A 25452-nucleotide genomic window follows, 5' to 3' on the forward strand; every position below is an offset into this window, starting at 1 on the left:
GTCGACCCTTAGCCGAGGATACCTCACTGGAATCTTCTGATTTTTTCTTGTAGTTTGTGTTTAGTGTAGCTTTTGTTTATTGCTAGCGCGTAATTGTAGAGAGAATCTCCTTTGTAGTTGTAGTTTTTCATTGTTGTAGAGTAAAACAGTTGTGGCATGCATGTAGATTTGCACCAAGTATTTCGCAGCTGCAATTAACTAGACATTATTTCCATTGCTACGTTATTTCATTTTGCTCTTCAAATTGTGTTTTTCTGTGTTGTCGTGTGAAATACTGTGACAATAATGGCGTGTGAAAAACGTAATACTAGGCTCCAAAGTAAACTGAGAAATGACAGTGAAGATGAAGGCAGTGTGTTAGCGCCGCAGAGTAATGAATTAACTGATGTTCAAAGTAGTAATTTGGTAATCGTGCATAGGGAAATGGAGCGGGCGGCAAATAATGGCACGGACAGTGAAACAATTAGTGAAGAGGGAAGCATTATCGATCGATCGGTCGGCAACAGCTCGCCTCAGGAATCCGAAATGACAGGACACAATTTCGCAAATACTGTAGATTCAGGTTTTGGGTTATCACCGTTTTCTCAAATAAGTCAAGACGCATTTTCTGCTTGTCAAAATGTGAATGTTGCCGGTGCAAATGCACTGCCGAAAAGCGTAGAGAAACAGATTCCAGACACTAATACATTATTATTGCAATTAATGCAACAAATGGAACAAAATCAGAGACAAACACAGCAAAAGCTTCAAAAGTTAGACACAATGGAACAAAATCTTAAAAAGTTAGACTCATTGGAGCAAACTCTTGAACGAACACGTGAGGATTTAACTGCTGAGTTACATCACATTGAATCGAAATGTCAAAAAGTCTGTAATGACGTAAAAACACAAATTTGTGAGCATTTCCAACCTATTTTTTCGCGTCATGAAAATGCACTACAGAATCACGAAGCAGCTATAAAAGAACTGCAAACTATTGTTCATGAAAATCATGAGACCTTGCAAGCAAAATTTGACTCAGTTGCATCTACCGATACGGTTATGCAACTTGCAAAAACTCAGGAAAACTTAAAGGTCACAGTAGACACGATTGCAACACAAATGGACACTCTGAAACTTGGTTCAGAAAAACATAGAGAGGAAATGATTTCACTATCGGATAAAGTAGCCGAACTTTCAGATCAGTTCACTAACTTATCTACAAAGGTAGATGATGATCTGAATGACACAACACCTGTAGCCTTCACTGACACAGAAGAGTATGAACAAATAAGAAAATTCAAACAAAATCAGAATCAAATTAATACACAACACCAAAGAGAAATCCGGGAAGTACAAGATCAGCTGACACAGGTAATACAAGAATTACGTATTTCAGAGGACACTCGCGCTCCAACACGGGAAGAGGGACTTAGAAATACGGAAAAGACGCAAAATAATAACACAGGGCATTTCGGAAGTTATGAAAGAAACTGGCAATGTGCACCGAATTTCGATATGGAACCGCCGACACGACGTAACAATGACCGATATGCTACTCGCGGACATGATGATTTTGACTATAAGCTGTTCATTACTACACGTAAATTCAAAACATTTAAGAATTCTGGCAACGACATTCATCCACAAGCATGGCTCCATCAATTCTCTCATTGTTTTCCTCCCAACTGGTCGTTGGAACACAGATTAGAATTTATGTGTGGCTACTTGGAGAATGAACCAGCTGTAAGAATGCGATCGGTAATTCACGATTGCCACAGTGAAGGAGAATTTTACCATGCCTTCCTCTCAGCATATTGGTCTCAAGCCACACAAGACCGTGTAAAACATAGCATCATGATGATGAAACACTTTGAACAATCTGAATTTTCCAGTCTTGCCAAATATTTTGAAAACATGTTGCATAAGAATCAGTATCTTTCAAACCCATACAGCCCCTCAGAACTCATCCGCATTTGCTTACTCAAATTGCCTGAACATTTACGGCATATTATTTTAGCAGGACGTTGCAAAGACGACATTGAAGCCTTTCAGGGACTGTTACAAGAACTGGAAATTGACACTGACAATCGCGGAACGCGAAAACAGGAACACAACAATTACAGGTCACATCTGTCACAATTCCGTGACGACAGAAACGATAACTGGACGCGACAAGGCTATTCTCACAACACAAATCGTGACCGAAACAGGCACCACCCGTATTACAACCGTTGGCAGAGTAGTAATAATTATAGGGAAAGATCACCTCTCCGCAGTAATGACTATCACAGAGACAATAAGATAAACAGACAATACGGGAACCAAAATAAATACTATCAAGGGAGACAGAATAACTTCAGACGCAACGGTCCAGCGCGCAGTTACGATTCAGGGAGAAATTCTCCACCACGTGACCGACAAGAAAGATACTATCAAATCTACCGACAAAACGACAGACGTGAATTTCATCAGAACTGGCGGGATTCAAACAGAGCAGGGCCCTCTCGTCAAGGCGAATTTGTGGAAGTTAGGTCTCCTAATCCCAATAACGACGCGCGCCAACAAAGAGACAGACAATGACTCGCACAGCAGGCAGCCGCGTGCGCCAGGTGGCTCAGAGAAAAATAACATAAGACGCTAACCTTGAGAAAAATTTTAGCGCTCCTCACCGACGTATACCACATGATAATTGCGTTGAAGTTGAAACTCTGCGTACTAGGAAGAGTAAAGGTTTACACAACATTTCTCATGTAAAACCATTTATTGACAGATAATCTGCCTTTTAACTTTGTCTTTGCCATAAAACGTTTCACTTCACGTTACTAGTATGCTTTAGAAACTGTTACCATGCAACAATGTTTGAAGTTAAATATCCAATCAAGAACCAAGAGAACTTATTTAAACAGAAATGACGAATGCATTGTTATAGTAAACAGACGTCACAGTGTTATTGTGTGTGTACATTCTTGCTTGTTTGTTGCACGATTACGTAACGACTATAAGGCTCACATACTTAGAACATTTACCAGTACTGCTAATGAGATTTTAATGCAACATTTTGGTTTATTTGAAAATACATTCTGAATTTAAAGTGCTTTCTGAGAGATACCAGATGACACAGAGGTTAGTTTATGTGACAGCTACACGATTTTTATCACGACGCTACTAATGAGTGACAATTTACAATGTTGCTTTTGCGGTGTATCTGTTTTATATCTGCACAGTTTTCTGAATTCTTCTAGGAAGAAAAACATGTTTTAGTAGTAACTTTTGTGGTATAGCTACAATGAGAATGCCTTTTCCGTAGCACAACAATACGTTACAGCACAGTACTTTCTTCATCATGGCAATAAGCGTAATAACTAAGATATCTATACGCAAAGCATTTCACTTTTGTTTATCATGAGGTAAGTACATTGGCTTCTGCAGAACTTAGCTTTTGGAGGAAAATAACTATGACACTTTCACAGAGATTATCTTACAACAATATGCACATTTAGCGCTACAGGACACGCATTTCAGTGATTAATTTTGTACTTAAAACATTTATTTTTAAAGATTTTTGAATTACAAAGAAAGTTTTCAGTGATACATTTCATTTCATTGCTGTAATCTGTAACACCTGAGGGTATAATTACATTAATCCTCAGGGGGGTACACGCCTACTTTGTGTACCATGTGTGTGGCAACCACAAGGAACCCTAGCTAATATGGTATTTGCTTATACAACTTTACACATCGGTACCATATTTCTCTAACACACAAATTACACAGCTATCTGATCATTTAACTGAGAGATAAACATTTTTTTACTATATCAGTGACAGATGTTTACGTAATTACACAGTTGGATAACTTCACACTTATGAAACTGTATTTTGTCTGTACTTTGTGAAACTGTTCATATTTTTTCGGAACCATTGTGATACTATGAGAGCTTTGAATGATGTATTTGGTAAAGGGATTATGATTTTTAAAGTACGTTTGAGGTAGCTGACACTTTTGACATGAGCAGAGAATTTTTTTAGGCTTAGAAATTATTGGAGGAAGTTACGACGATTTTGAGATTTGACTGAAGTGTTATGATGTTATTATTACGACGACGATGTGTATTATGTTGTTGAGGAATGTTTATTATGCTACATATTTCTCATGATGAAATATTGAAGAAGTGTCGACGAATATGTATATGTATAATGAGGTAAGGAATAATGAGTAGTGTTTAGGGACTCTGATTTATGAAAAGGATGTTGGAAACCCAGAAACGTACTTTAAGAGTTATGAAATGTGTGTGTATATTCGTGAATGTATTACAATGCAGACGAAAATTTTTTTTGGACACTGTTATATCAATAGCATTTTGTTTCTACAGATTTGTAACGCAAATTCTTGACCTGTGAAATATTTTTATATGCGACTGTCTCTGTAGCGGAAACTGCTGTCGTAAATATTTCCGTAAGAAAGTTAACGGACCACCTACACATAATGCGTCGTGGGCACCCAGCTGTGTCAGGCGCCTGGAGAAAAAGCCATTATTGCGAGCCCTTTTCAGCGGCACAGGTAGAAAAAAAAGGGGACGTGGGACGTGTCAAACACCTGGAGAACAAGCCATTAGGGTGTGCCTTTCATCGCTAATGCGACACCCTCGTTACTTGAAAACATATGATTACTCACACTTTGTGCTAATTACTGAAATGCTTATGAATTGATGGGAAATATTCGTACATCTGCACACCTGATTACGACAAGCGTCTTTCTACGAGAGTTGAGAGCTACTAACTTATGAAATGTCACATGACTACTGAATGATATTTTTATGCTTTGCTTTTCATAGTTGCTTATTTCATTTGACATCTGTTTTCCAGCTGTGTTGCAGCATTGCTTTTATAAAATAAAATGCATTTGCTAATGTGAACACTTTCTGTCAACAGATCTATTAAATAATTATTTTATGATCCACATTCTTTAAAAAAGGAGCACTTGGAAAGGAAAGAACAATAAGAAGGAACTAGTAACTGCATTCATAATTTTCTTTTCAAGTAATTGGTAACTTTTTGGTAGAATAACTTCTTGTGGTGCACCACTTTAATTACATAGATATTAAGATGTGAATATACATTTCCCTTATCTGCATTGTTGTTTTTACTGTAATATCTTTTTTTCTTGAGCTATGTCATGTTTAGATATAAGTTATTTCTGCTGCTATTTGCCAGGCATAGTGCTACTAAATTTCACTTTGTATTACTCTGTTAAGCTAGTTTTACTATTGATTTATTTTTATTGTTGCTGCACATTGGCTCATATTAGTTGTAATTTTGCATTTTATCTGTTAATTTAGATTTGCTGCTGCTTGCTTTGCAAATTGGCATTTTTTGTCATTGCTGTTTGTGATAATTTGTTATGTGATGCTGCATTGCCTTGTCCCTTAGTTTAGCATCTGAGCTCAGTAGATTTAAGTTAGCTTAAGAGGGGGTAGCCTCTAAGAGAATGAGTTTCGATGAATTGGAAGAAATGCATTGAGAAGTTATACAAAAAAAAAGGTACAGAAAACAGGTTTAGGTAGGATTTTCTTGGAAATAAATGTTGAGGTAAGAAATGTGTGAACATATAAATACAGAAAGCATGCTTAGATAGAATTTTTTTGGTGGAAACAAAGGATGAAATAAGAGGAAAGATATATGAAGTTTTGGGTTGGACTGCAGTACCAAATGTTACACTGAAAACGAACCCTGTCCTTTCCTATTGGTGTTATCCCACTATGTGTTTGTGTACCCTTGAGTATTTGTTTTCTTCCTGTCTCTGTGTAGTTTCATAGAATTTTTTCTTCTTTTAATATTAAGCTACATTCACTATGATGAGGAATACTGTTATCCTCAAATATAATTGGCATTAATAATATGTTATTTACTTTGTAAAGATGTTAGACTATTAATTCCGTTCTGTTTAATACTCATGTGTAAAGTTGATGTTTCAAAAGTTATTCTGATCTTTTATGTATGTACTCATGTCATAATTCCACTGATGTATATGTTAGTTCGATTCTTTTGTAAAGCTTGTACTACAAATGTTATCTGTATTGTTATGTTCTTTAATGATGTATTTTGTACCTTTGTAATTGTATTCTTATGTTATAAAATTGTAATTGTCACCAGTTCATGACATTATTTACTTGTTAGTTACATTTCACTGCACACGTTTCTGTTGGTCATAGTATATGGACAATATGTGAGAAGTAGGGACTGTTAGTGTTTGCACGTGTGTTAATAACTCAGCAAGGGACTGGATAACAGCATTGCTGGATCTAAGGACAATTCCAAAAACGTTGTGAGTGCACAAGTGGTGGTTTATGGACTTGCTATATTCTCTGCAAGACTCTTCGATGGTGATTGTGCACCTGCACATTTGCAACAGATGGCTGCTGGCCGTCTCTACAAGGACTACAGTGGGTCTACATCTTTGATGGCCCACCAATATCGTAATCTCTACCAGGACTACAGTGGGTCTGTTCTGTGATGACCTACCTACCAACACTCTTCAAAATTTCGACTGACTCTGCTGTGGGTTTGCTCTGTTGTGGACCAATACTTGTCTGCATGTCGAGAGTCAGCACTGTCTTTCCGTTGGAAGGACAACACTACTTCTTCAAGACTGCATGGAAATCCACTACTTCTGTGTGCATTTTCTTTTACTGCTCAGACTTTGAGAAAAACACTGCTATTCTACTGTTATGTACGATTAGGACTGTCTTTATGGACTGTGAGAAAATTTTAGCTTTTGACCAACAATGTACCAATAAGTGTGTGCATTTTATATCTTTGTTACTGTAATTGTGAAAAATTTTTGTCAAATCTGTATTGGCCAGTGCCCAACACCATTTGTAAAAAATTTTTGTGGGGAGCATGGGGGCTATGTAAGTAGGCTGTTTATGTTTTCTCTATGTAAGTAGGCTGTTTATGTTTTCTCTATGTAAGTAGGCTGTTTATGTTTTCTCTATGTAAGTAGGCTGTTTATGTTTTCTCTATGTAAGTAGGCTGTTTATGTTTTCTCTATGTAAGCAGGCTGTTTATGTTTTCTCTATGTAAGTAGGCTGTTTAGGTTTTTTATTGGTAACGCCACCTCTGTATGACAATCATTGGCTGTGCTGTGGGCAGTCTGTGTCTGCTTTGCATTGTTGTAATACTCGCCATTGTAGTGTTAGGCAGCTGGCTGTGAACAGCGCGTAGCGTTGCGCAGTTGGAGGCGAGCCGCCAGCAGTGGTGGATGTGGGGAGAGAGATGGCGGAGGTTTGCGATTTGTCATGAACTGATATATATATTATGACTTGTGATGATATTAAGGTAAATACATTGTTTGTTCTCTATTAATATCTTTCATTTGCTAACTATCCCTATCAGTAGTTAGTGCCTTCCATAGTTTGAATCTTTTATTTAGCTGGCAGTAGTGGCGCTTGCTGTATTGCAGTAGCTTGAGCAGCGAAGATTTTTGTGAGGTAAGTGATTTGTGAAAGGTATAGTTTAATGTTAGTCAGGGCCATTCTTTAGTAGGGAGTTTTGAAAGTCAGATTGCGTTGCGCTAAAAATATTGTGTGTCAGGTTAAGCACAGTCTCGTGTATAATTGTTCAAAGGGGACGTTTCACAGTCTGCATTAGTCTGCATTTGTCTGTACCAGTCTATAGTCAAGTTTCAGTCTGCACCTAATAAGATTATCATATTCCTGTACATAGCCATGAAGAGAAATGTATAGACACTTTGTCAAGTATCAGAGATATGTGAGAATAAGATTAACGTACCATGACCAAAGGAACTTCAGATTGTCAATTGTAAATAGCATCCAGAATCAAGTTAAGTAAGGTTTATGATTGTTATTGTTTTAATAAATGTGTGTGAAAATTAATCAAATTCTGTTTAAAATTGGTCACCGTCAATCTGCTACTCTAAGCTAATAAATGTGTAGGCTGTTTATGTTTTCTCTATGTAAGTAGGCTGTTTATGTTTTCTCTATGTAAGTAGGCTGTTTATGTTTTCTCTATGTAAGTAGGCTGTTTATGTTTTCTCTATGTAAGTAGGCTGTTTATGTTTTCTCTATGTAAGCAGGCTGTTTATGTTTTCTCTATGTAAGTAGGCTGTTTAGGTTTTTTATTGGTAACGCCACCTCTGTATGACAATCATTGGCTGTGCTGTGGGCAGTCTGTGTCTGCTTTGCATTGTTGTAATACTCGCCATTGTAGTGTTAGGCAGCTGGCTGTGAACAGCGCGTAGCGTTGCGCAGTTGGAGGCGAGCCGCCAGCAGTGGTGGATGTGGGGAGAGAGATGGCGGAGGTTTGCGATTTGTCATGAACTGATATATATATTATGACTTGTGATGATATTAAGGTAAATACATTGTTTGTTCTCTATTAATATCTTTCATTTGCTAACTATCCCTATCAGTAGTTAGTGCCTTCCATAGTTTGAATCTTTTATTTAGCTGGCAGTAGTGGCGCTTGCTGTATTGCAGTAGCTTGAGCAGCGAAGATTTTTGTGAGGTAAGTGATTTGTGAAAGGTATAGTTTAATGTTAGTCAGGGCCATTCTTTAGTAGGGAGTTTTGAAAGTCAGATTGCGTTGCGCTAAAAATATTGTGTGTCAGGTTAAGCACAGTCTCGTGTATAATTGTTCAAAGGGGACGTTTCACAGTCTGCATTAGTCTGCATTTGTCTGTACCAGTCTATAGTCAAGTTTCAGTCTGCACCTAATAAGATTATCATATTCCTGTACATAGCCATGAAGAGAAATGTATAGACACTTTGTCAAGTATCAGAGATATGTGAGAATAAGATTAACGTACCATGACCAAAGGAACTTCAGATTGTCAATTGTAAATAGCATCCAGAATCAAGTTAAGTAAGGTTTATGATTGTTATTGTTTTAATAAATGTGTGTGAAAATTAATCAAATTCTGTTTAAAATTGGTCACCGTCAATCTGCTACTCTAAGCGTGCAAGTGGCATTTCTATCGTCTGACCTCACGGTAGAAGATAAACACGCCACGATAAGACCACGAGACATATCGCTGACACTCGCCCACTTCATTAGAGCGACAAGTCAAATAATCTGATGGTGTGTGTACCGAAGGTCTTACAGTACGCTCACCACATCTTGCGATGCCTGAAACACACGCTGTGTCAGTTCATGGCGACTGCTGGCTCGAGGCTGGTGTGAAAGTGTACTTATTACCATCATGTCCTATACACGATTTGTAGGTGACAGATCAGACGACCGGGTACGGCAGTCAAAGATCCGTACAGTCCTCAAGGTGTTTGAGGTGTGAACCACTGTATGGGGTTCAAAATGGCTCTAATGGCTCTGAGCACTATGGGACTTAACTTATGAGGTCATCAGTCCCCTAGAACTTAGAACTACTCAAACCTAACTAACCTAAGGACATCACACACATCCATGCCCAAGGCAGGATTCGAACCTGCGACCGTAGCAGTCGCGTGGTTCCAGACTGTAGCGCCTAGAACCGCTCAACACTGTGTGGGGCGTTGCATAATCCTGCTGGAATATGCCATTCAGTAACCTAGTCATGTAGGGTATGACAACAGGGTGTAACGCCGGAAATGCATATCCTCCTATTTCCATCTATTGCACTGCAAATTTTTTTCCTTATTTTGTTACCTGAAGATATAACATTTCTGTGTCTTTGTACATTGTAATTGTTTTACTATTTGTATATATATGCATTTATGTCGATGTATAATTGGTTTGTTTTGTGAATATTATTTGTATTTATACGCTGGGTCTGGCCTAGGGAAAACTGTGCTATCGAACGAATACATCGATAGGTCGTGTGGAGAACCAAAGTGTTTAGGATATTTGGTAGTGTTAACTCTGTCGCGTGGAGCGCGGGCAGTGGGGAGTCTGGCTGGGGTAGGGCGGTGGAGCAGGTGTGTTGTGTGAGGCTCCCGCGAGTTGCCGCGCTTTCTGGGTTGGGCAGCAAGTAATTGCGCTCGACTTGCTATGATAGTTTCTGACACGGTGTCGCGGACGGGAAGCATTAGCTGGCACACATCAAGAGCCCGTTTCGCCTGGTGACCGTGTCAAGAAGAAGGCGCGCCAACATCCAGCTTCTGCAACAGCGACGGCCTACAATGAGTGACTGTCGCCACCTCCTCGATCGACGGCTTCAAACCTTCAATCAACCAACAAGGAAGACTGGAAGCACGTAAAGTTTTAGAACTGTATGGCAGACCTCAGCTTTTCAAACTGTTCCATTTTCGTAACTATAATTACAGCAATTTAGCATGAACATTTGTTGCTCATTGTCCCAATTGCTTTACCAAGCAGGGTCCCTTCCTTTTCCAGAATGAACCCGAGTGTCGTTGAAATTCAAACGCCAGCATTAAAGTAATATCATTCCATTTCACTGCTTTAATTTCAAAGTTCAGTTAAAGTATTCATAGCTGGCTACAACATTTAGATTACACAAGCACAAATTATGAGTGCGAGTTTTGTTACCATATTTTAGCTTACCTGTGACTACAGCTCAGCTTGGTACGTACTAAATTTTACTATTGTTAATTGGTCAGAATCATTAAATTCAAGTTCAAAGTTAAATCTCTTATTTATAAATTGCGTAGATTCAAGTAGCTTTTGAAATGATTGTTGAGGTAGCCCAAGACTAACCTTATTTTATTGAATTTCGCAGTGCTTCAGAAACAAAGCTCACTATCAATTTCAGTCACTAAATTAACTTTCAAATTTCCGGTTTTATTAATTCTTTTGCTAAATTAAGTCAGAGTGTAGCGAAATTTATGACTTCTGACAAACTTTCAGTTTTCACACTACATGTGTCAACCTTAAGTTGCCACGCTTCTGGTGCTAACTACGTGTATGTGCAATAACCTTTCTTTTTCAGTTACTATAGTAATTGTCCATAGGGCTGGCGACCGTAATTTCCCCCAAATCTCAAATATCTAATTACCGCTAGTTAATTGTTAACGTAACGGCCGCACATTTAATTTCTTTATTAACTTTACCCCTTTTCAAAATTAATTTCCACCAGTTTCATTTGCATTTTTCCTTTCATTTAGATGTAACCCTTTCCTCCCTCTTTACCGACAGATTAACTTCGGTGACGATTGCTTTTTCCCAAATTTCCATTAGGTGCACGCGGTTTAATTTTTCACTGTCATTAAGGTCGATAAGTGAGGGGGAGGTTACAAGAGTCGACCACTTTTGCCACATCCTGATATATACTGTCGAGTCACATTAATATGACCACCTGCTAGAAGCCTGAACAACCGCCTTTTGCAGTGAGGACCGTTGCGAGAGGAGCAGGAAGAGAGTTAATGAGATTGCGGAAAGTACCGGGAGATATGTGGAACAGCCTGATCGAGATGGTCGCACGGATTCTCGACTGGGTTTAAATCTGAAGAGTTTGGTGGCCAGAGGAGTGCGTTAAACACATCCTGATACTCTTCGAACCACGCACGTACAATACGAACAGTGTGTTACGTAGCATTGTGTGTGTGAACTCTTATGGGACTTAACTGCTAAGGTCATCAGTCCCTAAGCTTACACACTACTTAACCTGAATTATCCTAACGACAAACAAACACACACCCATGCCCGAGGAAGGATTCGAACTTCCGGCGGGGCCAGCCGCACAGTCCATGATGCAGCGCCGCCCGCATCTCGTGGTCGTGCGGTAGCGTTCTCGCTTCCCACGCCCGGGTTCCCGGATTCGATTCCCGGCGGGGTCAGGGATTTTCTCTGCCTCGTGATGGCTGGGTGTTGTGTGATGTCCTTAGGTTAGTTAGGTTTAAGTAGTTCTAAGTTCTAGGGGACTGATGACCTAAGATGTTAAGTCCCATAGTGCTCAGAGCCATTTGAACCATTTGATGCAGCGCCTTAGACCGCTCGGCTAATCCCGCGCGGCTACGTAGCATTGTCCCACTGATAGACGCTATCCTGCCGAGGAGAAACAAATTGCATGTAGGGGTGGATATGGTCCCCAAGAATAGATGCTTACTTGTGTTGATCCAGTGTGCCTTCCAGAATGACGGTATCACCCAAGGAATGCCATGAAAACTTTCCCCATGCCATACAGCTCCCTCCTTTTTTGCTTTCAGACGTTTCATGCCGAAAACGCCAACGGACATCTGTTCGACGGAGCATAAAACGTTACTCTTCTGGAAAGGCTATTGTCGCCACTCAGTGGTCGTCTAGTTGCAATACTACGTGCAAAGTCCAGTCTTCGTCGTCGATGAACAGCAGTCAGCGTGGGACCATGAACCAGATGCCTGCTGCGGGAGTCCACAGGCAGAAACGTCCGCTGAAGCGTCGTTGAGGAGACACTGTTGGTAGCCGCTTGGTTCATCTGGGCTGTCAGCTGCTCAACAGCTGCACGTCTGTTCATTCGTACACATCTCAGCAGCCGTCGTTCGCCCCTGTCATCTATGGTCCGTGGTGCATTAAAATTGCCTCAGCGCCGGTTTTGGATAGCACCATTTTGCCATGCACAGTGGCACGCGAACAGTTTACAAACTCAGTCGTTTCGAATATGGTTCCAAGATAAATCGCTCCATTTTTGCATTACGACAACAACTGCATTGTTTTCCGCGTCCCCCCTCCCCTCCCCACCACAAGCTTTGTATACCCTGCGCTGCTAGTGCTAGCACCTGCCGTTTGAGTGGTTAACGCACGTTGACGTCGGATACAAGCGGTAGTCATATTAGTGTGTTGGATCGTGTACAATGTACAGAATAAATCCTGTTGTCAGTTTCAATAGATCTCCATACTACGATAGCACGAGTGGGGTGAGATATGAGTCTCGAGAACCGCTGCTTACTGTGATCCATCACCATGACGTCTATGGACATTTTCTCATAGAGCTGACCGTCACAAACTGAAACGAGACATTTCGTTGAAGACCACCAATGGCCATTCAGTGCTCCAGCTTACTCTCGTTCTAGACAGTGCAAGGCTATGCTGACTGTGGTATAGTGTGAGTGGTAAGCGATGTAAGCCAAATCGAGATCTCAACTCAACTTACAGCAATCTGTTCCTGAGGGTTTGTGGCAACATTATGCATGTAACCTCTGTCCTGGTTTTAGGTGTTGTCATTCATTTATTAGAGGAAGTCGAGCTATCCAAGAATCTTGTCGTGGTACACTCCAAGAAGAAGACCCCATGGCTGCTCTTATTTGCCACACTACATTGCTGAGTCCATTCGTCGTCGCTCGTTTTGCATTCATTGAACTGCAGCCAGATGTCTGTGGCGTCACGTTTGGCATACCCGATAATCATCATGTACTCACATCATTCTTCACAGCTTTTTTCTGTAGCTGAAAAATTGAAAACAAGCACGCATGAGGATGAAATTTTAATCAAAAGGAAACACCTTCGATGGAATCACACATCCGTTTGGATATTACATAAGGATTTGTGTTAAAACTATAGGACTGTCGGAATCGTGTAAAAGTACTCCTCGCTGTCCAAAAAATGCACTGCTCTCCTTACTAGCGCTATCTACGGCCTTCTGGTTCAAAATGGTTCAAATGGCTCTGAGCACTATGAGACTTAACTGCTGAGGTCATCAGTCCCCTAGAACTTAGAACTACTTAAACCTAACTAACCTAAGGACATCACATATATCCATGCCCGAAGCAGGATTCGAACCTGCGACCATAGCGGTCTGGCGGTTCCAGACTGAAGCGCCTAGAACCGCTCGGCCACTCCGGCCGGCCGGCTGGCCGGTCGGCCGGTCTTCTGGCTTTCATGACATTTATACGAGTATGTTTATGAAATCTAAACCGATAACCTGTCTTTAAGAAAGTCAGAATACTCGACTCCACGAATCGGTGACAAATACTAACATATTTTAAAACATTATAGTATTATGTGGTTATAATTAAAGTGCAGCTACTCACAGAGGCCCAGAGTGGGCTGTAATTATCGTATGGCAGCGAAACTTGGTAAATATTCTAATGCGTTAATCAGGAATCGATCTAGGCTGGAAAAAAAGTTAGCACAAATTTTGGCCAATAGGTGCAAATCTGGCGCTGTGAATCCAAGAAAGACGTAATGGATTAGAAACGGGACATGGGCAGAAAAGATAAAAGAAATGAGAAAATCATATATTCATTTTATTATTAACTGCAGCCTGCACAACTTCTTGAATATGGAAATGCAAATGAGCGTTTGGAGTCATTGGCCGGGAGGCCCCTTGCGGGGCAGGTCCGGCCGCACTGGTGCAGGTTTTATTACATTCAACGCCACATTGAGAGACCTGCGCGACGAATGGGGATGAAATGATGATGAAGACAACACAACACCCAGTCCCTGAGCGGAGAAAATCCCCGACCCAACCGGGAATCGAACCTGGGCCCGTAGGACGGCAACCCGTCACGCTGACCACTCAGCTATCGAAGTGGACTTCTTGAATATTAGCACTGGAGACGCGACTAGATGCTGTGCAGCGTTAGATTTGCGCCTCGTGTCCAAACTTAGAACGAATTCCTTTCCTGCGTAAATTGATTCCGCGCTAACGCTTTGGAATATCTACCAAGTTTCGCTGCCCTACTATACCACACAGGACCTCTCTGAGTAGTTTCACTTTAATTATAACCACGCGGTACTTCTAAAACAGCAGAAACATATCTTCCACATGCTTGGAACACTCATGTTTTTCAGTGAAGAACTGCAACAGAATTGGGAACTTTCAAATGGTTCTGAGCACTATGGGACGTAACTTCTGAGGTCATCAGTCCCCTAGAACTTAGAACTACTTAAACCTAACTAACCTAAGGACATCACACACATCCATGCCCGTGGCAGGATTCGAACCTGCGACCGCAGTGGTCGCGCGGTTCCAGACTGTAGCGCCTAGAACCTCTTGGCCTCTTCGGCCGGCTGGAAACTTTCCTGCTACGCGATCATTGTGAACGGTTATGTAGATACATTTTCGATCCTGTGGTCATGAATTAATCCTACAACTAACTGATTTGAGGACTCCGTAGCACCATTTCTGCACCTCACACATTTGTGTTAATACGGTGGACCAACAGTACAATTTTCAAGCCCTAGAGTTTCAGGAAGGAATTAAGAATTTATTTATCTGCTTTCACTACGTTGACAGCGTGAGTAAACAGTATGGATGAGTTTTAACCATAGACTTATTTTACGGGGAGGACACAGAAGTAAAACTCCAATACATGTTCTGTGTTTCGTGTGATAGTCATAGAATTGCATTACCTGTCAATTTGCCTCACTGCTGTTGGCTGCGTATTCAAGACTGCATGTTTTGGAAAATCTGTCTTCAGACAGTTTATTCATGCTTGTCTGTAGAGAGCTCTTATTGACGCCTTGGGAGAGATATAATATGCGCTGCGAAGGTGGCAAAAACTAACGAAACTTGTTGTGCACTATTTACATGTTACTTACGTGACCTTTCTCTTGAATGAGGAAACGGCATGTACGAAGACTGCATATTTGTGTGGTGGTTGTTATTCGAGTGTTGATATTGATACTGCGCGAAAACTAACCTCGAATAAAATTTAATCAGCTGCTTTATCACCTGCTGCATGGTAAATGCTTTTTAAAAATTGCAACATGTTCCTCGACTGCACTCAATGAAAGCGTAGAACTCAAAGTTGCTGGTACACGGAGATGGTCAACTGCAAATGTTGCACCACGATCGAACACATGAAAAGATAATTTGGGGAAAATGGCTGGTGAATCTCATGTTGAAGAGACCAGGTAATTCTATTTCTGGAAAAGCGTCCACGAATAATTAACCTGCCATGCAAGAAGCAGTAGAGCGAAAACAAAAATCTGCAGGCGTAAATAAGAATATGTAAAACATTACCGCAGCTGACGAATGTAGAATATAAGTAAAAACTAAAAAAAATAGTGCAAAAGAGGGGGCTGGAACAAGGTATTGAAAAAATCGAAGGAGTGGTTACTTTAAAAAGATAAAGGTTATTAGTCTAGATTCGTTAATCTAGACCAATAATGCACTATGAGCACAACTGATCGTTAATAATTTCAAGACGCTTTTTTTGAGGAATGGATTGTATAATTAATTGTTACAAATCTTCGCTTAAAACTTCCGGGCTGATAGGTCCTGGTCGATGAATAAAACTCTGCCCTGACGTTTCGTCATCGACTGCGGGAAACGTGCTTCGTGGTAAAGCGGCGAACTGGAAAGCGCGGATTAAATAGCAGTACAGAGGGCGCCACTGTTCATTCGATAATATTAATTTTATATATCTAAGGGTGTCGAACCAGACCGTTCTCCACGAGTAAAGTAATAAAAATAAAGGATATGTAGTTATTTGTGAATAGATTTTTATTTTTTGATCAGTGCTGATTATAACGTAATGAGACTGCGCTAGAAACGCAAATATGTCGAAGCTAATGATGTATATATATATTTAAAAATGATAAGAATTGGTCCCAGCAGACACGTCGTGACATAACAAGTCGGTTAGAAAACGTATTTTAGTTATAGAACTATTGGTGTAGGAATAGTGATCCACTTGCATATATGTCAAAGTGTTGTACGAATTGCTTGGCTTGATGAGGAGCTGCTTGGATGTTGGTGGGGGAAGAGGTGCTCTTGGGAGCAGGAGGGACGGAAGACAAAAGAGAACAGTTCTGGATATCGATAGAGAAAGGAGAGCTTCTGTGAAGTTTGTAAGGTAGGAGGCGAAGTAATGGAAGAATTGAAGTCGTGAGGACGAGTTGTGAGTCGTGCTTGGGTAGCTCAGATGGTAGAGCATTTGCCCACGAAAGGCAAAGGTGCCGAATTCGAGTCTCGGTCTGGCACGCAGTTTTAATCTGCCAGGAAGTTTCAAAGGAGAGACTAGTTTTCTGCCATCGAGAAGTACGGCAGAGTGGCGTGATTTTATTTATGCAGAGACACTTCGGATCGGTTATCAGATCTTGGTAACGGGCATATAAGAATGGGGGTGAAGCGACTTTTATACTGAATGTACGTCGTGGCTTGGTCTGAGTGAGGATTCTGTCACCTTTCGTTTCACACAACATAATTCAAGGGCTGTTGATATATTTTACGATTAACTTTATTCACGTATAAAACAGCTTGTGGGACCACCACTCAGTTGGAATTTGAACCTTGCTGAATAAATCATCTGTTCTTAAAAGTTAAATCTGCAGTGTTGCCTATGTTTATTATAAAAGTTTCCCTATTTGTTTATGTTCATTGATTTATAATTAGCATAACTTGTCTGCCCTCAATTATTCGATGGCGTGATCAACTTTTGGTAAATTATTTTCCTAACACAGCAACAGGGCGAGAAAGCGGACGGTGTACGGCTCATTCCTAGGACTTTTACGAGCCAAGCTTTATTCAGAGCCGTACATTTGTGCCTTTGACACATTAAATGGAGGACAGTAACGTCGCAAACTGATGCAAAAGTATATTCGTGCCTCCAACGCATGTAGACCCGCAATCAAGAGGATGCAGTCCAACATCGCTGCAACAACAACGGACGTCTTCCCCCTATGCCCCCCACGCTACTTCCTCACAAGAAGCGATTAGTTCATAAATTATCAACTAGTTAATTTTTGGATTATTTTCATATGCCAAAGGTTCAAAATACCGCTTCAGTTGTAAAGTTCTTTTATTATCACACGACCGGTTTCGGGCTCTCTTCAGATGTCTGACTGGAAATAGCAAGATACGGGAGATAATTTTTACAGGCAGCAATACACTTAAAAAAAAAGAAAAAATTAATAAAAAAGTTTTAAAAACATTTCAAAACAGCCGGTCGGGCTAGGTGCTGTGCAAGCTATGTCAATGCGAAAGTGACACCAGACAGTACTATGGGCGACTGACTGGCTAGGGAAATATACAAATAATACCAGGATACTGAAATTGGTGCTGTGGGCCCCGAGCGCCACGGTGGACGTGTACTAGGCGCGGTGTGCTACCTATGAGCGCAGAACACGGGGTAGCGGATGCGAAAGAGGAAGCAAACTGGTACTACATCTACATCTACATTTATACTCCGCAAGCCACCCAACGGTGTGTGGCGGAGGGCACTTTACGTGCCACTGTCATTACCTCCCTTTCCTGTTCCAGTCGCGTATGGTTCACGGGAAGAACGATTGCTGGAAAGCCTCCGTGCGCGCTCGAATCTCTCTCATTTTGCATTCGTGATCTCCTCGGGAGGTATAAGTAGGGGGAAGCAATATATTCGATACCTCATCCAGGAACGCACCCTCTCGAAACCTGGACAGCAAGCTACACCACGATGCACAGCGCCTCTCTTGCAGAGTCTGCCAATTGAGTTTGCTAACTATCTCCGTAACGCTATCACGCTTCCCAATTAACCCTGTGACGAAACGCGCCGCTCTTCTTTGGATCTTCTCTATCTCCTCTGTCAACTCGACCTAGTACGGATCCGACACTGATGAGCAATACTCAAGTATAGGTCGAACGAGATTTTTGTCAGCCACCTCCTTTGTTGATGGACTACATTTTCTAAGGGCTCTCCCAATGAATCTCAACCTGGCACCCGCCTTGCTAACAATTAATTTTGTATGATCATTCTACTTCAAATCGTTTCATACGCATACTCCCAGATATTTTACAGAAGTAGCTGCTACCAGTGTTTGTTCTGCTATCATATAATCATACAATAAAGGATCCTTCTTTCGATGTACTCGCAATACATTACATTTGTCTATGTTAAGGATCAGTTGCCACTCCCTGCACCAACTGCCTATCCACTGCAGATCTTCCTGCATTTCGCTGCAATTTTCTAATGCTGCAAGTTCTATGTATACTACAGCATCATTCGCGAAAAGCCGCATGGAACTTCCGACACTATCTACTAGGTCATTTATACTTTAACGTCTGTAGGCGTCCCTCCATTGAGAACAACATGCTGTGTTCTGTTTGCTAAAAACTCTTCAATCCAGCCACACAGCTGGTCTGATATTCCGTAGGCTCTTACTTTGTTTATCAGGCGACAGTGCGGAACTGTATCGAACGCCTTCCGGAAGTCAAGCAAAATAGCATCTACCTGGGAGCCTGTATCTAATATTTTCTGGGTCTCATGAACAAATAAAGCGAGTTGGGTCTCACACGATCGCCGTTTCCGGAATCCTTGTTGATTCGTACAGAGTATATTCTGGGTTTGCAGAAATGACATGATACACGAGCAAAAAACATGTTCTAAAATTGTACAACAGATCGATGTCAGAGATATAGGCCTATAGTTTTACGCATCTGCTCGACGACCCTTCTTGAAAACTGGGACTACCTGTGCTCTTTTCCAATCATTTGGAACGTTCCGTTCCTCTAGAGACTTGCGGTATACGGCCGTTAGAAGGGGGCAGGTTCTTTCGCGTACTCTGTGTAGAATCGAATTGGTATCCCGTCAGGTCCAGTGGACTTTCCTCTATTGAGTGATTTCAGTTGCTTTTCTATTCCTTGGACACTTATTTCGATGTAAGCCATTTTTTCGTTCGTGCGAGGATTTAGAGAAGGAACTACGGTGCTGTCTTCCTCTGTGAAACAGCTTTGGAAAAAGGTGTTTAGTATTTCAGCTTTGCGCGTGTCATCCTCTGTTTCAATGCCATTATCATCTCAGAGTGTCTGGATATGCTGTTTCGATCCATTTACTGATTTAACGTAAGACCAGAACTTCCTAGGATTTTCTGTCAAGTCGGTACATATAATTTTACTTTCGAATTCACTGAACGCTTCAGGCATAGCCCTCCTTACGCTAACTTTGACATCGTTTAGCTTCTGTTTGTCCGAGAGATTGTCGCTGCGTTTAAATTTGCAGGAAGCTCTCTTTGCTTTCGCAGTAGTTTCCTATCTTTGTTGTTGTACCACGGTGTGTTTTTCCCATCCCTCACAGCTTTACTCGGCACGTACCTGTCTAAAACGCATTTTACGATTGCCTTGAACTTTTTCCACAAACACTCAACATTGTCAGTGTCGGAACAGAAATTTTCGTTTTGATCTGTTAGGTAGTCTGAAATCTGCCTCCTATTACTCTTGCTAAACAGATAAACCTTTCTTCCTTTTTTTATATTCCTATTAACCTCCATATTCAGGGATGCTGCAACGGCCTTATGATCACTGATTCCCTGTTCTGCGCTTACAGAGTCGAAAAGTTCGGGTCTGTTTGTTATCAGTAGGTCCAAGATGTTATCTCCACGAGTCGGTTCTCTGTTTAATTGCTCGAGGTAATTTTCGGATAGTGCACTCAGTATAATGTCACTCGATGCTCTGTCCCTCACCCGTCCTAAAACAGAGTGGCAAACGTGCTGCCATCTATTGACGGGGAGATGAGTGTTCACAATTTGAATTAGTGGTTTAAATTTAAAATGAAGAAAAAAAACAAGAAAATTACGTAAAAAGGCACGAAAGAAGTTAAAAGTGCGTTATACGTAGTAAAGGAGCGAATTGAACAGGTCAGTACAGAACAGTGGTAACACTAAGTGGAAGCTGCGATATAAAAAATCGCAAAGCGCAATGAAACTTTCCTTTTACATGAGTGGCAGACAAGTTTTTAATTTAGTGGGGATGTATTGCTGCATGTAAAAATTATCTCTCATCTCTTGCTATTTCCACTACGACACTTATATGGGCTTATAAGAGTCCGAAACCGCCCGTATGATAATAACGTAACTTTACAACTGAAGCGCTATTTTCAGTCTCTGGTATAATGCTCAGTTGCGGATATTCATCCAACAGGATTGTTTGTATTTTCACATGCATGCTATGAAAAACGCCTAATGATGAGGAGATTAGTGTTTACGTCCCGTCGACAACGAGATCATTCGAGACGGAGCACAAGCTTGGATTAGTGAATGATGGGAAAGGAAATCGGCCGTGTCCTTTCAAGGAACCATCCCGTGATTAGCCTGAAGCGATTTAGCGAAATCATGGAAAACCTAAACCATGGCCGGACGGGGCTGTGAACCATCGTCCTCCCGAATGCGACTTCAGTCTGCTAACCACTGCGCCATCTCTCCCGGCAACATTCTCGATACGCGTTGCAAATGTATTCAAAAATGGCTCTGAGCACTATGGGACTTAACTTCTGAGGTCATCAGTCCCCTAGAACTTAGAACTACTTAAACGTAACTAACCTAAGGACATCACACACATCCATGCCCGAGGCAGGATTCGAACCTGCGACCGTAGCGGTCGCGCGGTTCCGGACTGTAACGCCTAGAACCGCTCGGCCACCCCGGCCGGCGCAAATGTATTAGTCTCAAATGAATAAATAATGTGACTTGTAGTACTGCAAACCGAATAATTAATTTCATAATACTGATTTGTGTAAGATAATATTCGGCAAATACCGGTGTCTGACCGAACACCGTTAATACTGTGGTCGTTTAAACGTGTTTATTGATGCGGCCTGTTGCTCTCAGAAGTGGTTGTGAGTAGCGAGGCATCAGGACCGGAAAACCCCTGCTGCTGCGTGGTCGCGGTCCATAATGCGAAATCTGTGCAGTGTGGGTGGCACTTTAACTCCAGTGGAGTGGTTTGCGGCCCGTGGGAGACCGGCACTGCTTTTAGCGGCAGCCTGATGGGGCGGCAAAGCGCCGCGATAGCACCTCGGCGGCCGATCGGTCTTCCGCAAATGCTGCGTTCAAACAGCGCCTCCCTCCCCGGGGGCAGGAGCCACTAGCGGCTAAGCACGCCTTCGGGCAACCCAGCATCGCGGCTGATCGTTGCCTCTCCCACAGACCGCACCACGTGGAAACTCCCGCTGCTGACTAGCACTCTGGCTCTAAAGAGTTTCTGCAGGCATCATTCAAACTGATAACTCCTATTTAAGACGTGTGTATTTCTATTGTCTATTGTCAAGCCACAATTTATGAAAGATGTTTATATTTTATTAATAGGATTAAGTAGGAATAATTAATATTTGTCATGTTGGAAATAATTGTGGTACCAGGGAATTTCTGCACCAATGTTGGCAAGAGAGACCGCAAATTGTTATAATTTCAAAAAGGGCGGGAGAGACCGCGTATGGATACATTTTAAGAAAAGAGCGGGAAAGACCGCGCATTGATACATTTTGTAATGGTAGCAGGGATTGTCTGCACCAGAGAGCATTGTTGGCAGGAGGGACCGCACTTCAGCGTTCGTAGGAAGTCAGTAGTAAGCGAGAAGTGAAGCGAGTTGGTAGCAGGTCTGAAGCGAGAGGTTGAGAGCAGCGGTGTGCCTGCCAGCCACCAGCTATGATTTACAAGAGATTATAAACGGATGTACAGAGACATCAACTATTATCATAAGAGGAACTAATGTTATTGAATTATTTTCTTTGCGAAACTCAAGACTACTGAAGGTATGTTTGCGCAATGCTAGTTATAAGATTATTGTAAAAAGTAAGTCCCATTTGAACGTTTGTAAAATCATTTCATTACCAACAGTAAATATTTGAAGCATTTTCAGAATATGATTAATTTTTGCCAGCAATGTTGCATTACTGGTTATAATCCATTCCAAAAGCCATCAACGTAAAACTTTGTAAAAATTTTATTGTTATCAAGAAAAAGTGTAACTATGAATTACGTAACTTCAGTCAAATTAATTTAAGAATAACGTCAGCTTTGCTATTAAAGAATAACGTAAGCTTTGGTAATAAATACAGCCACTTATTATGACAACCCACCAGCAGTTAGTAGAGTATAGTAAACCAGAATAAGTATATTCATGTCGCAGTTCGATGTAGCAGTCAGATGGCGATCCAGTAACAGTAAAAAAGGTAAGGAACAATTTTGGGTTATTGCAGATAACGACTGAGGGCCACGACGACGACACATTCTATGTTTCGTCGAAATAATCAGAAAATCACGTTTAATAAGGAGCAATTAAATTTGTATGCGAATATTGAGAAAGAGAATAAATTTCAAAGGGAAGATTTCATTTGTTATTTTAACCAAGAGATAGAAATCCTAAGGAAAGGTTCATAGGTTATTGTAGAAGGGAAGGTTGCGTAAAAAAAAAAAGAGATATAGAGGAGACGGGAAGGTTTCACTATTATGGCAAAACTGAGAAAACCAATAACGAAATCTGTAGGTTAGCCAAAATTAAGCTATTTTTCAAAGAAAATTTTCCTTCCTAACTTGTCCTAATTTTTGATTGTCTACAAATTGCACAAGCCTTTTAAAACTTTTGTCACATGACTAACGATTCTGAAAATTACTGACATTTTTTCCTTTCACGTCAAGGTTTTTCACGTAGTAAGATCTCAGATTTTAAACATTTAAAAATTTGGGGAACATATTCATATATAGGGTCAAGGAAAAGTCGCACACTCGGACTTCACAGCGCGATTCCTCACGTACTAGCAATACACAAATGTCTCTCACAGAATTTCGTCCTGCGCATATTTCGGAAAGTAAATGGACGTTAAAGATTGGCTGTATGAAGATGGTATCTGTTCTTTCGGACATGTCTGCGGACATGTCCGAAAGAACAGGTACCATCTTCATATAGTTAGGGCTAACCGGCCATTGACCTTCTTCTTCTGTGCTCCACGCACATGCATTGCTCGAACTCTTATGGGACTCGGTAAGATTGTCTGCCGCGAGTAATGAGTGTAATGGGCAGCGGCGCTACGAATGTAGTGTGTGGACATTACGCTGGGAATGTGGGTCTCACGGGGAGCGTGCAAGGGATAAATCCCTGCAGTTGCACTATGTTCTGTACCCTCGGTGGCTCAGATGGATAGAGCGTCTGCCATGTAAGCAGGAGATCCCGGGTCGAGTCCCCGGTGGGGGCACACATTTTCAACTGTCCCCGTTCATGTACATCAGCGCCTGTCGAAGATTGGCATTTTGGCAACACTGTAATCACGTGTATAGTAACTACCTCTGTAAGGACATTACAGTAGTGCTGTGCAGTTGGTGCGTAGTACGTTATCTAGCATCTTAATCGTCATACAGCGGTTACAGTGGATCTTCTACAGAACATCTGCAGTGACATACTGCGAACACAGAAATGGAATACAATCGTTTTCATTGGTCAGTTTATAAAACAACCGATTGCACGTCGTGAACGCGAATTGTTTCGCACCACTGCATCTACTAGATTCCAAAATTTTTTACGTGTACCCTCCCCTCCCCCAAGAGTCCCCTCGATTAATGCGAACTATTATTCTTACCACGTTCCGGTCCATTACATTTCGTTAGGGCCTTACGCTTCACCTGTAGCGCTAGCAACCTGCTTTGTACATAATTTCGATGGGATCATAGCGGGACGGTACACAGAAAACAGGTTTGGAGTCTAGTAGATGCAGTGGTGCGAAACAATTCGCGTCCACGACGTGCAAAAGGCTTCTTCAAAAGCTGACCAATGAAAATGATTGTACTTCCATTTCTGTGTTCGTCGAACGTAACTGCAAATGTTTTGTAGAAGATCCACTGCAATCTCTGAATGACGGTTAAGACGCCAGATACCATACCACGCAGATTACTTTTAGCAAGTAAAAACAAATAAGCCTCCACCCACAATCGAACCCTCTACCGCTTGCATGCTAATGCAAAACGCTATCCAGTGCACCACTGCACAGCAGTGACGCACGAACTGAAAGAGGTTGTTACCGTACATCATATCAGCTTTACAGTTAAACACCTAGATGTATTCCGAAGACTAACTGTACTATGTATTTATCGTGCTCCCAGTGGTGATATGCTCACATTCACTACAAAGTTAACCCAAGCATTAGATATAATCTCGAGCCCTAAAGGCAAAAATCATCATTTGAGGAGATCTAAAAATTAACATGATGAACCCAGATATGTCGTGCAACAGCTTTCTGAACATTATGTACACCTATTGTATTTCACTATTAATATTGCCCCTAGGATAATCAGACATTCAGCATCAAGTATTGACCATATGCTAAAGGAAATAGAGAAAAATAGGTGTGACATTGTCATGGATGACCTTGGCATCTCAGGTCATTCCAGTCAGTTATTAAATTTAGGTGTAGAATTAGATAATAACACTAAAATACACAACTACAGTAGGGTTTTCTCTAAGTCAAAAAGAGCTCTATTTGCCTCACTAATTAACCGTGAAACATGGGAGGAAGTGTGCAGAGAAACTACTAAAAGTAGGAAATATTCAAAGTTTATGTCAATATTTAATTCAGATTTGAAGTTTTTCCTAAAGTTCTAAGAATCAATAAATCATGCAGCAATAACAGCTGGGTGACCAATGGGAAAACGAAATTCTCTGAAACCCTCAAGCACCTTGTTGTTGTGGTCTTCAGTCCTGAGACTGGTTTGATGCAGCTCTCCATGCTACTCTATACTGTGCAAGCTTCTTCATCTCCCAATACTTACTGCAACCTACATCCTTCTGAATCTGCTTAGTGTATTCATCTCTTGGTCTCCCTCTACGATTTTTACCCTCCACGCTGCCCTCCAATACTAAATTTGTGATCCCTTGATGCCTCAAAACATGTCCTACCAA

The sequence above is a fragment of the Schistocerca serialis genome, chromosome 4 (assembly GCF_023864345.2).
Source record: "Schistocerca serialis cubense isolate TAMUIC-IGC-003099 chromosome 4, iqSchSeri2.2, whole genome shotgun sequence".
NCBI classification, from domain to species: Eukaryota; Metazoa; Arthropoda; class Insecta; order Orthoptera; family Acrididae; genus Schistocerca; species Schistocerca serialis.